Raw genomic sequence first — 16,854 nt, forward strand, 5'->3', positions numbered from 1 at the left:
AGTGAAATTCTAGTACCCTCTGGTTCTTCTTGAACTGAAGTCTCCCTGACCCGTCACTTCCATGCTACATACACATTTCCGATTTCATAGCAGCTGTGAGGATGCCTCTTGGGAAAAGCTTTTCATGGCTATTGACTTCTAACCCACCAATCCATTAGGTCGCTAAAGAAGATTAAAGTGACTATAGAGATTCATTTTTAAAAAAGAAAGAAAGAAATTTCATTGTAAGGGTTGACTCCCAGGGGTGAGTCTTGTCTTGGATTGCTGTTTCCCACAAAGGTTTCCTTAAAGGGGTGAGGACATTTTCTACACTCTCCAGGCATCATGTTTTAGAACATCAGAGTGCCCTCAATGAAGCGTCATGCCATTAAACTCAACTCAGGGCATAGCCTGTGCTCTGCAAATTTACTACACGGAAGCATAAAAAATATATACCTTTTCTTCTGAAAACCTGCAAAGACTCCCTTTTGAGAGCCCCCAAATATCTGAACATTATACCTACAATATAGATACAGTCATCTTTTCTTGCCCCCAAATGGCCCAGCACAGCAGAACTTTATCCCTCTATTCAAAATGGATAAGTCAAGGCATCCTGTATACAAATAAGGTATTTTTAGCTTAGATACTCTATGGCACTTACTTGCAACATATATTGACTATCTATGATGTACCCGGCACTGTGCTAGGTAATGTGATACAATAACAAATAAGACCCTGCCCTCCTCAAGGGGTTCATGGTCTAGTGTGGAAATAGACACATACAGGAAACTTCCTGATAATACATTGTGATCAGGACTCTCACATAGGTTTGTACGAAGGGCTGTGAAAGTACCTGAAGGATCAATGAATTCTTTCCAACAGGGCTGGGGGTGGGCATAAGGAGAGACAATGTAGGGGAAGACTTTGTGGAGCCATGCTTGTCTTTTCACATTTATACAATAAAAGAAAAAGAATAGCCAACATAGCTAAATTTGAACATCTATTGAGCCCTGGGAAGTAGATATAAAGAAAAGTAACATTCAATTGCTGGCCTTAAGAAATGTCTTACCTCTTTTGGGTCTGAAGTCTATTTGGTTTCCTATAAACAGTTTTCACTAGGAAGACACATACTTCACACGTGTTGATAAGTATCCAGATGCTTGATCTAAAGAATAAAGAGAAGGAGCTTCGCCCAGTCTGGGAAGGGAGGATGTGGCTCCAAACGCTCAAGGACTGATTGATGGAATAGGTACTGGGCTTATTCTGTGTAGCTTAGGAAGGCAGAACTGGAGCCAGTGGGTGGAAACAATTACAGAAAGGCAGCTGTAAGCCCATTTTAAGGAAGACTTATTTCTCTGATATCTAGAACTTTCTAAATCTGGAGAAAGCTGTCTTGTGGGGTGGGGAGTGCCTTGTTCCCACCTAGTAAAGCAAACATGATAAAATGATGTTGGGGCATGGTAAAGGATTGGGCCAGATTCATTAAACTCAACAGTTATCTAGCATGTGCTCAGCATTCTGCCAAGACCTAGGCATTTCATCATGAGTAAGTCATGGATATTGCTCTCAGGGAAACAGACAGGTATACGGGCAAGTACATGCAGTATGATGTGTGGCAGTAAAATTAACATGCTAGAGGAGATTACTTCTAAACTAAGATCCAAAGGACAAGAACATAGTTAGGCCAAGGTAGTGGAGGGGAAAAGGGGGAGTGCTAGGAGAGTTCTTCTAAGAGCCCATGCAAATTTATTGGCCGATATACTAAAAAAATAAATAAAACTATGCTTCCCCTTTTACCTGGAATAGGAGATAAATAAGATCATGTTGATTGGGCATCCTTTAAAAATTCTGATCATGTAGCTTTAGTAACTCTAGTGCAAGTTTAAAAAGAAATTCACAGAGGGTTCTATATGCTGTTTCACTCTCCCTGACAGCCAGTTTTACTACTATCTAACAACCGGCACCACCTACTCCCACAAAACTTGCCTTGTCCCTGAACCTCGGGAAGGGGTGGTAGGGCTGGCAGCATGGGTAACTGGAGAGGAGCTGTGAGAGGTCCAGAACTGACTTGCACCTTCTCTGCAGTGTCCAGTGGCATCAGGTGAATTTTTTAGGTGGTGAAATTTTGCCTTATCCAGTAGAGGGTTGATAGGGACTGCTTGGTCTTCATCCTGCTTTAATTAAGAATCTAGTTATGGGTAATTCCCTGGTTGTCCAGTGGTTAGGACTCTGCGCTTTCACCGCTGAGGGCCCGGGTTCAATCCCTGGTGGGGGAACTAAGATCCCACAAGCCTTGTGGCGCAGGCAAAAAAAAAGATTCTTAAGTTATGTTCAGTGGGCTGGTCCCACTGTAGGGACCAAAGGACAGACAGCGTCCAGGCCTGGACATTATAGACACAAGAATCCACAAATCTAGCAACAAATAAAGCATTGATGGAGCACCAGTTGCATGTAGGATACTCAGTGTTCACATCACAGGCACTTAACGTATAGTTCAGTGCCAACTTGAAAGGCATGAGGGTAGACCTGCCCTAATGAGATTAATGTCCTTATAAGAGATGGAAGACACCATTCCCTCTCCCCCACTTTCCCTCCCATGTGAGGATACAACAAGGAGACCCTCTGTAAACCAAGAAGAAGCCATTCACCAGACACTGAATCTTTTGGCACCTTGATCTTGAACTTCCCAGCCTCCAGAACCACGAGAAATCAATGCTTGTTATTTAAGCTCCCCAGTCTACGACATTTTGTTATAGCAACTCAAATCAGCTAAGAAACTCAGAGAAGCCTCTGATGACCAGCCAGTGAGGAACTAAGGCCTTCAACCCAACAGTTCCTTGAACTCCTTTGGGGTCTTAGTAGCAAAAAATAGACTCTGCCCTAGTTGGCTTAGGCACATGTAAAAAGGATATATTAGAGGATTCTAACTCAAACAAAATCTCCAGAAAGGGCAGAGAAGCAGATTTGGAAGCTCATAGTGAGGGAAAATGTCCACCAACACTGTCAGATTGCCCCAGGGGAGAGGAGTTGCTGAGGCTTCTAGCAGGGGCACTGCCGTTCTCACCATGATGCCAGGCATGGCTCTTATCACTGGGAACTCCATGTCTACTGCCTCTGAAAGGCCAGCATCATGTGGTTCCCCCTTGCCAGAATCATTTCCACCCTATTCTCTTCTAAATCATAGGTTCACATGAGTGTATCTAAATGGTGAAGCCTGGGTCATATTCCTATGCTTTAGCAGTAAGGGGGGCTGAGAAAGAGGCAGCACGAGGTTCTGCCCCGTAGAGATGGAGCTAAAGGTGGGAAATCCCTCAAATGGAGGACAGTTTTCAAAGGATATTTGGTGGCTAAAGAGCATAATAAATGTTTACCACAATACCCAGGATTAGAATTTCTGGTTCGAAGGCTTGTCTGCCCTACTAGATTTTGCCAAATTGCCCTCCAAGTGGTTGTACTTTCTTCAGCAGTGTATTAGTTATCTATTGCTGTGTAACAAATTACCCCAAAACTTAGCAGTTTAAAACAACAAATATCCAGTATTTCAGTTTCTATGGGTCGGGAATTTGGGTGTCACTCAGCTGAGAGCCTCTTGCTGAGGATCTCTGATGAGGTTGCATTTAAGCTGGGGCTGCTGAAGGCTTGACTACAAGATGATCTGCTTCTAAGCTCACTCAGGTCACTGTTGGCAACCTACAGAATATTCATTTTCAAGCTAAGTCCTATGCCTGTTGACAAGTCTCAGAACTTCACTGGATATTGACTGGGGATAGCAGTTCTTAGTCTAATGGGGTTCTCCGTCAGGCTGGTCATACATGGCAGCTTGCTTCCCTCCAGCATGACAGAGATAGAGAAAAAGAGGAAAAATTGTAAGGAATTGGTTCACACGATAGTCAACAGTGAAGGCTGGCAAGTTCAAAATCTGTAGGGTGGGCTGGCAGGCTGGAGACCCAGGAAGGAATTGCAGCTTGAGTCCAAAGGAGGTCTGTTGGCGGAATTCCCTCTTCTTCAGGGGAGGTCAATCTTTGTTCTGTTAAGGTCTTCAACTGATTGGATTAGGCCCACCACATTATGGAGGGTTATCTGCTTTACTCAAAATCTGCTGTCTTAAACGTTAATCTAAAAATACCTTCACAGAAACACCTGGAACAATGTTTGACCAAATATCTGAGTAGGATGGCTTAGCCAAGCTGACACATGAACCGTCACTATTCATACATGTGAGAGAGGGTGGGAGGGTTAGACCTTGGGGTGGAGGAGGTGCAGTTTCCCAGTCACTCCTCTCTCCCATTTCCCTTATTCCCCAACCAAACAGGTCACTCTCTAACATGTGCCACCACCCTGCCCGGGCTGAGTGGCTCCTTCCTTCGAGGGGCATGGCTCGAATGCAGGGGATGACTGGGGAGTCTGCAGGAGGGGCAGAGTGTGGCTCCAGTGGCTTCTGCAGGACACCAAGAACCCTGGGCAGCTGGGTTGATGCTTACTTGCCTGTCTTAGGTGGGCCCCACATTGCTGTGCTGGAGTCACCCAGAGCTACACCTGGCTGGGGCAACTCAGGGACAAGAGCAGCTGGCAGGGAGATTTCACTTCTTACGTACGATCCTTCACCTCCTTCTCCACCCTCAGCAAAAAGCTGTGCCCATTCCCTTCCATCCGTATACAGCCAGCACTCACACATGTTCCTTTTTCAGCCCTGTAGATACTTCCAATCTCCTGGTTGAACACTGATTTGGGAGAAAAGCAAGACCTAGCAGTCAGATTCATTTTTCAGCAAAAAGGTAACTTTTCTTAGAAGAATGAGCCAGTTTAGTTTTATGTTTAGTCTAGCCTTCCAGTGTAATTACACTCTCAATATGCCCTTTGAACACCAACACTCAGAAGCCTTTGGGTAATTGTGTCTATTTCTTATCCGTAGAAAAATGATTAGAGACCCTTTTGGCTAGAGCAATTGTGTATGCAGCTTAATTACTATTTTAGAACATCTCAGAGCCATTTCTTATTTGAACATTTTCTATCTATCAAGCTCAGGACTGAGCTTGGTGGAGAGAAAATGTGCTTTGGCAGTTCACTGAAAAATGAGTTGCATTTTGCCCTCCTGTGCTGGAGGAAGGTGAGCAGTTGGTACAGGAGGGGGCGGGCATCCTCTCTGGAGCTGGCACTCTTTGTGTTACAAAGTTCCTTTGTTCCTTTTTAATGCACTGGAAAGGTCTTTGAATCTAAAGAAATTTACTTCTGCCTCTTTCTCTATTGCTTTGGTTATAGAAAACATTTAAATCGAAAGGAATTCTGGAGAAGGCAATTTTTATGCTTCTGTAGATCATATAATAATGAAGTAGGTTCTTCAAACTTGGCTTCAAGTTTGCTTTAAAACTAAGGTGGAATTTGTGTGTTTTAAAAATTTTTTTTATTGAAATATAGTTGATTTACAATGTTGTGTTAGTTTCAGGTGTACAGGAAAGTGATTCAGCTATACATACATATGTATATACATATATATATATGTATATTCTTTTTCAGATTCTTTTCCCTATAGGTTATTACAAGATACTGAGTATAGTTCCCTCTGCTATACAGTAGGTCCTTGTTGGTTATCTACTCCATATATAGTAGTGTGTATATTTCAATCCTAAACTCCTAATTTGTCCCTCCCCCCTTCCCCCTTTGGTAACCATAAATTTGTTTTCTATGTCTGTGAGTCTATTTCTGTCTCGTAAATAAGTTCATTTGTATCATTTTTTTGCATCTTTTTTTTTAGATTTCATATATATGTGATACCATATGATATTTGTCTTTCTCTGTCTGACTTACTTCTCTTAGTATGATAATCTCTGGGTCCATCCATGTTGCTGCAAATGGCATTATTTCATTGTTTTCTATGGCTGAGTAATATTCCATTGTGTGTCTATACCACATCTTCTTTATCCATTCATCTGTTGATGGACTTTTAGGTTGCTTCCATGTCTTGGCTATTGTAAATAGAGCTGCTATGAATATTGGGGTGCATGTATCTTTTAGAATTATGGTTTTCTCCAAATATATGCTCAGGATTGGGATCGCTGGATCATACGGTAACTCTAATTTTAGTTTTTTAAGGAACCTCCATATTCTTTTCCACAATGGCGGCACTAATTTACATTCTTACCAGCAGTGTAGGAGGGTTCCCTTTTCTCAACACCCTCTCCAGCAGTTACTTATAGACTCTTGAATGATGGCCATTCAGACCAGTGTGAGGTGATGCCTCAATGTAGTTTTGATTCGCATTTCTCTAATAATTAGTGATGCTGAACATCTTTTCATGTGCCTCTTGGCCATCTGTATGTCTTCTTTGGAGAAATGTCTGTTTAAGGTGGGTTTTTTTTGACAAGTCTAGTCTTCCTGCTTCTGACTTAGTCGCAGCCAATCCATCTCCCATACTACACCAGAGTTTTCTAATGTGTCCTGTTATTCTTACTGAATTAAATAAGAATTATATGATCGTGTGTGTGTATGTGTGTGCGTGTGTAAGAGTGACTTTTGTGAAGGTGTGATGTGGAAGTTACTATACTCTCCTTCCCCTTCTTTCCCTCTCCTTTGTTTCCCACTGTGTTTCTGAAAAAATTCAGTGTGCTGCCTGCAACCTTTCCATGTCTTTCCGTGGCTCTGCATTGCATTACCTGATGCTGCCTGCCTTGGCAACCTCTGATTTTCTCATTAAGTAAACAATAGTTCCTTAGTGTTGAAACCACTCTTTTGGAGGGGGCATTTGCAGTCAAAAGCAATCCTCAGTGATACATGAGTTGGGTACCAGACACCATGGGCTCAATATGTATTTATTGGATGAATGAATAAGAGAATGAATGAATGAAACTCCTACCTCGAGCACAGCTTCCCACACTCCAGCTGTACCTGACTGTTAACAGTTTGCAGACTTGCTCTCTGGCTCCTGCATTTTGCACAGTTGATTCTGTGTCTGGAAGAATATCCCATTATTGTTCATCCTCCTTCAGGATTGAGCTCAAATGTCAGCAGCTCTGGACAATCTTATTTGACTTCCCTAAATAGAGTGAAGAATTCCATTCTCCCAGAGTGGCTGTTTCACTTAGTATATCTGTGTAACAATCTACTCCAAAACTTAGTGGTGAAAATAACCGTTTATTATATTCCCGGATTCCGTGGAATTTGTACACGGCACAGCAGGGTGGCTTGTCCCTGCCTCAGTTGGAAGGCTTGATGGTGGGGCTGGGATCATCTGATGACTTGTTCACTCACCTGGCTGGTGGCTGATGGAAAGGGCCAAACATCTGTGGGGTGGAACGGTGGGGCTGCCTTGGCATCTTTTTCTATATCTCTGCTGTTTCCCCACATTGCAACTTCAAGGTGGCTGGACTTTTTACAAGGTGGTTCAGGGCTCCAGAGGTGTACAGAGAGAGAGAGAGAGCCAGGAAGAAGCTGTATTCTTTATATGATCTAGCAGTCTTGGAAGTTACATAGCATCACTTCTGCCATACTGTATCCTGCAGAGCAGTCATGAGCCCACCTAGGTTGGAGAGGGTGGGGAAATTGACTCTGCCTCTTGATGGGGGAGAGAGCGTTCTGGAAAGGTATGTGGAACTGAAAATACTGCCGTGGCTATTTTTAGAAAATCCATCTGTTACAGTGCCTTATACACACCTCTATTGTAATATTTACCAACTTGATACAATTAGTTTCTTTCATGTCCATTCTTCTGACTTAGATGTGAGCATCTAGAGGTTTTGGACTGTGTTTTATTCACTTTAGCGTCTATGGCATCTTTATAAATATATGTTCAATAAATGGCTTAAACTAACCTCCCAGGGCCTCATTTGTTAAAAAAAAAAAAAAAGCTCTAGGAGCAGTAAGAAGAATTTCGACCTAGGTTGCCAAGGTCCTTGCCAACTGCAACATTACGAGTCTGCCTCTCTTTAGGGGGATAAGAGAATAATAGGTCAAGCTGGTATAGGTATTGACATGTATTTGCTTTTTCACTATCAAGCTCTATAGCAGTGCTGCCCTAGAGAACTTTCTGGAGTGATGGAGACTATCACTGTCTGCACTATGCTATGTCACATATGGCAACTGAGCCCTTGAAATGTGGCTAATGTGTCTGAGAAACTAAATTTTAAATTTTATTTCATTTCCATTAATTTTAGTTAATTCTAAATAGCACATGTGGCTGGTGGCTACCTGAGGATCGGGTTTGTTATAATTCTGTCCCAGGTTTGCAGGACCACATACTACTGGCCTTTCTTTCTTCAGCAAAAGAAACAAAAGCCGCAAAGGGTTTTGTGTGTGTGTGTGTGTGTGTGTTCCTCTCTGCTCCCACCCTCCCACCAAAACACTCCTTTAAATTCCTGAGGCAGCCCTTTGTTGCTGGTTTCAGCATCTTTCCTCTTCTACTCATATCCTCTCTTTTTTTCCTCTGGTTTTCTGCCCAGTTGGTTTCCACATATGATGCTTTTTGTTCCCATTTTGTTTTCTACCTGGAAAAATACTTCCTCATGTCTAATCTGTATCACATACACTAATGTAATTATCTCTGTTGAAAGGTCATGGATGTTACTTAAGCTAGTTACCATTTTCATGCACTTTAATGAAAACCCGCCTTAAAACATGCCTGTTGTTGACGTGCTCACTAAGAATCTTAATCTGGCCTCTCTTGGCCCCCTTGTTTAATTCCAGTTGTCATTCTCTGTATGCTTCCTTTTGGCATGGTCTGTTTTTTATTAAACTGTCACTGGAGTGTTCTTGCCTTTAATGTGGCTTTTTGGAGAGGAACGGGCATTGTCTTTTTCATAGTTTGGAAAGGGACGGGTGATAATCTTAACTTTACTGACAAAAGAGTGTAGCTTTGTAACCCTGTTTTGAATGATTTGAGAGTAAAAACAAGCAGGTTTTCTTCCTTAAGCCCAGTACTGCCACGCAGAGAGTTCAGGAAACAGGGCTGGAGCTCTGGAACATTTTACATTTGAAGGGCAAACTCTATTTTCCTAAGAACAAGTGTGAAATTAGAATCTGGAGTGACCTGGAGGATGTAGGTTTTGCAGCCAAGGCACTTAGGCTTCTCTGGAAAGGAGAAGCCACAGATTGCCTGGGGCATCTGCAGAAAACAGCAGAAAGTTCAGGACCATGTGTTAAATCCATCATTGCTAAATTAAACCCAGTGAATCGCAACTCTGTGCATGGATGGAGAGAGTGGGGCAGCGGGTAAGTTTGCAGAAGGCAGAGAATTGTGTCTGTTTTATTCACTCTTGTACCCCCGGGCCTCGTTCTGTTCACTCACCAACTATTCAGTACCTATTATGAGCCAGGCCCTGTATCAGTGAACAAAATGGATTAAGATTCCTGCTTTCTGGAGCTGAATTTCCAGCATGGAGTCAGGATGGGGGAGAAAGATACAAATAAAAAGCAATAAAGATGTAAATTATAAGGGGAGAAGGGGGAGGGGGAGGGATAGATTGGGAGTTTGGGACTGACATGTACACACTGCTGTATTTAAAACAGATAACCAACAGGTACCTACTGTATAGCACAGGGAACTCTGCTCAGTGTTCTTCAATAACCTCAATGGGAAAAGAATTTGAAAAAGAATAGATACATGGATATGTGTAACTGAATCACTTGGCTGTACACCTGAAACTAACACAACATTGTTAGTCAACCATAGTCCAATATAAAATTTAAAAAGAGTAAATTATAGTATGTTAGCAGGTAGCACATGTTATGAAACAAGAAAGCATAGAGCAGAGTAAAAGATACAAGAAGTCTGCAATTTAAATTGCAGTTTAAAATATAACGGTCAGGCTAGTCTTCACTGAAAGGAGATTTGAGCAAAGACTGGAAGTGAGAGTAACCTGGCACCTAGAACAATATGTGGCTCAGAGAAGATTTGTTAAATGAACAGATAAGTAAACTCTATCTTTCCACTCAATGCATGTGTTCTTCAAGTGAGCTTGAGATGGGGTGTGGGAATCTGCTGCACCTTAGGGAGATCTAGACATTGGTTATCTCCCCACGATGAACTTTCCTAGTGTTAAGGATTTCCATATGCCTCAACTCCTAGTTGTAAGCCAATAATTTTATCAGATGCTCAACTTTGATTGAGCGATGTGTTTCAAAGCCAGGGTAAGAATTGGTCTTATTGAATTTACTAAAATGTGCAGTGATATAGTATTATGATTTTTAACTGGCTCTTCCTCAAGCAAACCCTGCAAAATACATGTCTGTCCATGGAGCTGGATATTGCATGTGTTAGTTAGGTAATGGTTGTGGGTAGAGGGTTTGTGGACATTTGTAGAATTGGGGTAGAAAAGCCAAGTTCCTCTCGCTTCACAATTTTGCCTGGGGCTGGCCCCGTGGGAGAATTTTAATAGTGAACATTCTTCATGGCTCTAAAATTATTTAATTTCATGGTGATTTTACAACCCCCGTTTTAAGACTTGAGACACAATGAAAGCAGATCATTTGTCTGAGCTCCTCCAGAGTGAAAACACAAAAGCCAATAAAAAGTTTCATGCTGCCAGAAGCCTGAGCTCTCATGCTAAACACTAGATCCAAATGGACTGAGTTTAGAGGACTTGGAGATGATTAAATCATTCATTCATTTATTTGAAAAATATATTTGAACACTGTGTTTCAGTCTCCGAGACGGCTGTCCTGTTATTTATGTTCTTATGTGGTACTTTCCTTCTATAATCCTTGGGGCCAACCTGGGTGACCAAGAGGACTTTGTGGAAATGACAGGGTATGACTTAGGAGGCTAAGACAGAAAACACATGATATCTTTCATCTTGCTTTCTTGGGGTGCATTTGCTGTGGGGGAAGCCATCATGTCCTGAGCAGCCCCCAGGAGAGGCCCCAGAGGTGAGGAACCAAGTCCTCCTGGCCGCAGCCAGCACCAACTTGGCAGTCATGTGAGTGGGCTACTTTGGAAGTAAATCTTCCTGGCCCACTCACTCAAGCCTTCTGATGACGGTAGCCTTCCGAGACTTCTTGATTGCAACCTCCCAGAAAGACTCTAACCTAGAACCATCCAGTGAAGCTGCTCCCAAATTCCTTATTCACAGAAACTGTGAGATAATAAAATTTGCTAGAATAGCTCACAGAACTGAGGAAACACTTTACGTCTCTTTACCAGTTTTTTGCAAAGGATACAACTCAGGAGCAGCCAGATGGAAGAGATGCACAGGGCAAGATATGGAAAAAATGGGTGGAGCTTCCATGCCCTCACTGGGGGCACCACCCTCCCAGCACCTTGATGTGTTCACCAAGCCAGAACATTTCTGAACCTCGTTGTTTAGGATTTTGACAAAGGTGACATTACATAAGAATGCTGGATCAAACCATTTGTTGTTAGTGATTGAACTCAACCTCCAGCCCCTCTCCCCTCTGAGGGCCAGGGAGGGGCTGGGAAATGATTGAGGGGGTGGGGCTGAAATTTCCAACCCTCTAACCATGCCTTGGTCTTTCTGGCCACCAGCCCCACCCTGAAGCTACCTAGGGGTCTCAGGCCACCAGTCATCTCATTAGCATATAAAAGACACTCTTGGGGAATTCCCTGTCGGTCCAGACTTGGTGCCCTCACTGTGGTCACCCAGGTTCAATACCTGGTTGGAGAACTAAGATCCCAAAAGCAGGAAAAAAAAAAAAAAAAAATAGACACATCCTTGCAGAAATTCCAAGGGTCTTAGAAGCTGTGTGCCAGGAACTGTGGATAAAGATGACTCTATATATTTTCCATTGTTCCACAATTGTTTTAAGCCAAACTAAACTCTGAGGTATTATTTTACTCAGTAGTTGTTAACTAATCCAGATGTGGGGTGCTGCCAAAACAAAATCCTGAACCTACGAGTGTGACATTGAAATGGGGTAATGGACAGAAGGACTTTGAGAAGCGTGAGAGTGAAAGCCTAAACAATGCAGAGATACCTGAAGTCAAGCTCTACCGAACTGGGTTGTAACTTTATATTTTATTTATTTATTTGTTTTTATTTTTAACATCTTTATTGGAGTATAATTGCTTTACAATGGCGTGTTAGTTTCTGCTTTATAACAAAGTGAATCAGCTATACATATACATATATCCCAATACCTCTTCCCTCTTACTGTCTCCCTCCCACCCTCCCTATCCTACCCCTCTAGTTGGTCACAAAGCACCGAGCTGATCTCCCTGTGCTATGCAGCTGCTTCCCACTAGCTATCTATTTTACATTTGGTAGTGTATATATGTCCATGCCACTCTCTCACTTCGTCCCAGCTTACCCTTCCTCCTCCCCATGTCCTCAAGTCCATTTACTACGTCTGCGTCTTTATTCCTGCCCTGCCCCTACGTTCCTCAGAATCTTTTTTTTCTTTTTTTAGATTCCATATATATGTGTTAGCATACGGTATTTGTTTTTCTCTTTCTGACTTACTTCACTCCGTATGACAGACTCTTAAGTCCATCCACCTCACACAAATAACTCAATTCCATTTCTTTTTATGGCTGAATAATATTCCAGCCACATCTTCTTTATCCATTCATTTGTTGATGGACACTTAGGTTGCTTCCATGTCCTGGCTACTAGAAATAGTGCTGCAATGAACATTGTGGTACATGACTCTTTTTGAATTATGGTTTTCTCAGGGTATATGCCCAGTAGTGGGATTGCTGGGTCAAATTCTAGTTCTATTTTTAGTTTTTTAAGGAACCTCCATAGTGTTCTCCATAGTGGCTGTATCAATTTACATTCCCAGCAACAGTGCAAGAGGGTTCCCTTTTCTCCACACCCTCTCCAGCATTTATTGTTTGTAGATTTTTTGATGATGGCCATTCTGACTGGTGTGAGGTGATACCTCATTGTAGTTTTGATTTGCATTTCTCTGATTAATGATGTTGAGCACCTTTCATGTGTTTGTTGGCAATCTGTATGTCTTCTTTGGAGAAATGTCTATTTAGGCCTTCTGCCCATTTTTGGATTGGGTTGTTTGTTTTTTTGATATTGAGCTGCATGAGCTGCTTGTATATTTTGGAGATTAATCTTTGTCAGTTGCTCCGTTTGCAAATATTTTCTCCTATTCTGAGGGTTGTATTTTCGTCTTGTTTATGGTTTCCTTTGTTGTGCAAAAGCTTTTAAGTTTCAGTAGGTCCCATTTGTTTATTTTTGTTTTTATTTCCATTTCTCTAGGAAGTGGGTCAAAAAGGATCTTGCTGTGATTTATGTCAAAGAGTGTTCTTCCTCTGTTTTCCTCTAAGAGTTTTATAGTGCCTGGCCTTACATGTAGGTCTTTAGTCCATTCTGAGTTTATTTTTGTATATGGTGTTAGGGAGTGTTCTAATTTCATTCTTTACATGCAGCTGTCGAGTTTTCCCAGCACCACTTATTGAAGAGGCTGTCTTTTCTCCATTGTATATTCTTGCCTCCTTCATCAAAGATAAGGTGACCATACATGTGTGGGTTTATCTCTGGGCTTTCTATCCTGTTCCATTGATTTATATTTCTGTTTTTGTGCCAGTACCATACTGTCTTGATTACTGTAGCTTTGTAGTATAGTCTGAAGGCCAGGCACCTGATTCCCCCAGCTCCGTTTTTCTTTCTCAAGATTGCTTTGTCTTTTCGGGGTCCTTTGTGTTTCCATACAAATTGTGAAATTTTTTGTTCTAGTTCTGTGAAAAATGCCAGTGGTAGTTTGATAGGGATTGCACTGAACCTGTAGATTGCTTTGGGTATTATAGTCATTTTCACAATGTTGATTCTTCCAATCTAAGAACAGGGTATATCTCTCCATCTGTTGTATCATCTTTAATTTCTTTCATCAGTCTCTTCTAGTTTTCTGCATACAGGTTGTTTGTCTCCTTAGGTAGGTTTATTCCTTGGTATTTTTTTCTTTTTGTTGCAGTGGTAAATGGGAGTGTTTCCTTAATTTCTCTTTCAGATTTTTCATTGTTAGTGTATAGGAATGCAAGAGAATTCTGTGCATTAATTTTGTATCCTGCTACTTTACCAAATTCCTGGTAGTTTTCTGGGAGCATCTTTAGGATTCTCTATGAATAGTATCATGTCAACTTTAAACAGTGACACTTTTACATCTTCTTTTCCAATTTGGAATCCTTTTATTTCTATAGTGGTGAGAGTGGGCAACCTTGTCTTGTTCCTGATCTTAGTGGAAATGCTTTCAGTTTTTCACCACTGAGGACAATGTTGGCTGTGGGTTTGTCATATATGGCCTTTATTATGTTGAGGTAAGTTTCCTCTGTGCCTACCTTCTGGAGGGTTTTTATCATAAATGGGTGTTGAATTTTGTCGAAAGCTTTTTCTGCATCTATTGAGATGATCATATGGTTTTCCTCCTTCAATTTGTTAATATGGTTTATCACACTGATTGATATCCATATGTTGAAGAATCCTTGCCTTCCTGGGATAAACCCCACTCGATCATGGTGTATGATCCTTTTAATGTGCTGTTGGATTCTGTTTGCTAGTATTTTGTTGAGGATTTTTGCATCTATGTTCATCAGTGATATTGGCCTGTAATTTTCTTTTTGTGTGACCTCTTTGTCTGGTTTTGGTATCAGGGTGATGGTAGCCTTGTAGAATGAGTTGGGGAGTGTTCCTCCCTCTGCTATATTTTGGAAGAGTTGGAGAAGGATAGGTGTTAGCTCTTCTCTAAATGTTTGATAGAATTCGCCTGTGAAGCCATCTGGTCCTGGGCTTTTGTTTGTTGGAAGATTTTTAATCACAGTTTCAATTTCAGTGCTTGTGATTGGTCTCTTCATATTTTCTATTTCTTCCTGATTCAGTCTCAGAAGGTTGTGCTTTTCTAAGAATTTGTCCATTTCTTCCAGGTTGTCCATTTTATTGGCATATAGTTGCTTGTAATCTCTCATGATCCTTTGTATTTCTGCAGTGTCCATTGTTACTTCTCCTTTTTCATTTCTAATTCTATTGATTTGAGTCCTCTCCCTTTTTTTCTTGATGAGTCTAGCTAATGGTTGACCAATTTTGTTTGCCTTCTCAAAGAACCAGCTTTTAGTTTTATTAATCTTTGCTACTGTTTCCTTCATTTCTTTTTCATTTATTTCTGATCTGATCTTTATAATTTCTTTCCTTCTGCTAACTTTGGGTATTTTTTTGTTCTTATTTCTCTAATTGCTTTAGGTGTAAGGTTAGGTTGTGTTTTTTTCTATTAAATTAAATTAATTAATTAATTAATTTTATTTTTTTTTATACAGCAGGTTCTTATTAGTTACCTATTTTATACATATTAGTGTATATATGTCAATCCCAATCTCCCAATTCATCCCACCACCACCACCACTCCCTCTACCAGTTTCCCCCCTTGGGGTCCATACATTTGTTCTCTACATCTGCATCTCTATTTCTGCCCTGCAAACAGGTTCATCTGTACCATTTTTCTAGGTTCCACATATATGCGTTAATATACAATATTTGTTTTTCTCTTTCTGACTTACTTCACTCTGTATGACAGTCTCTAGATCCATCCACGCCTCTACAAATGACCCAATATTGTTCCTTTTTATGGTTGAGTAATATTCCAACTTCTCCTTTTTCATTTCTAATTCTATTGATTTGAGTCTTCTCCCTTTTTTTCTTGATGAGTCTGGCTAATGGTTTATCAATTTTGTTTATCTTCTCAAAGAACCAGCTTTTAGTTTTATTGATCTTTGCTATTGTTTCCTTCATTTCTTTTTCATTTATTTCTGATCTGATTTTTATGATTTCTTTCCTTCTGCTAACTCTGGGGTTTTTTTGTCATTTTCTTTATCCATTTGTCTGTCGATGGGCTAGGTTGTTTATTTGAGATTTTTCTTGTTTCTTGAGGTGAGATTGAATTGCTATAAACTTCCTTCTTAGAACTGCTTTTGCTGCATCCCATAGGTTTTGGGTCATCGTGTTTTCATTGTCATTTGTTTCTAGATAATTTTTGATCTCCTCTTTGATTTCTTCAGTGATATCTTGGTTATTTAGTAGGTATTGTTTATCCTCCATGTATTTGTATTTTTTACAGTTTTTTTCCTGGAGTTGATGTCTAGTCTCATAGCATTGTGGTCGGAAAAGATACTTGATACAATTTCAATTTTCTCAAATTTACCAAGCCTTGATTTGTGACCCAAGACATGATCTATTCTGGAGAATATTCCATGAGCACTTGAGAAGGAAGTGTATTCTGTTGTTTTTGGATGGAATGTCCTATAAATATCAATTAAGTCCATCCTACTTAATATTTCATTTAAAGCTTGTGTTTCCTTATTTATTTTCATTTTGGATGATCTGTCCATTGGTGAAAATGGGGTGTTAAAGTCCCCTACTCTGGCTGCGTTACTGTCGATTTCCCCTTTTATGGCTGTTAGCATTTGCCTTATGTATTGAGGTGTTCCTATGTTGGGTGCATAAATATTTACAATTGTTGTATCTTCTTGGTTGATGCCTTGATCATTATGTAGTGTCCTTCTTTATCTCTTGTAATAGTCTTTATTTTAAAGTCTATTTTGTCTGATATGAGAATTGCTACTCCAGCTTTCTTTTGATTTCCATTTGCATGGAATATCTTTTTCCATCCCCTCACTTTCAGTCTGTATGTGTCCCTAGGTCTGAAGTGGGTCTCTTGTAGACAGCATATATACGGGTCTTGTTTTTGTATCCATTCAGCCAGTCTATGTCTTTTGGTTGGAGCATTTAATCCATTTACATTTAAGGTAATTATCGATATGTATGTTCCTATTCCCATTTTCTTAATTGTTTTGGGTTTGTTATTGTAGGTCTTTTCCTTCTCTTGTGTTTCTTGCCTAGAGAAGTTCCATTAGCCTTTGCCGTAAAGCCGGTTTGGTGGTACTGAATTCTCTTAGGTGTTGCTTGTCTGTAAAGTTTTTAATTTCTCCAT

The sequence above is a fragment of the Lipotes vexillifer genome, unplaced genomic scaffold (genome assembly GCF_000442215.2).
Source record: "Lipotes vexillifer unplaced genomic scaffold, Lipotes_vexillifer_v1.1 scaffold42, whole genome shotgun sequence".
NCBI lineage: Eukaryota > Metazoa > Chordata > Mammalia > Artiodactyla > Lipotidae > Lipotes > Lipotes vexillifer.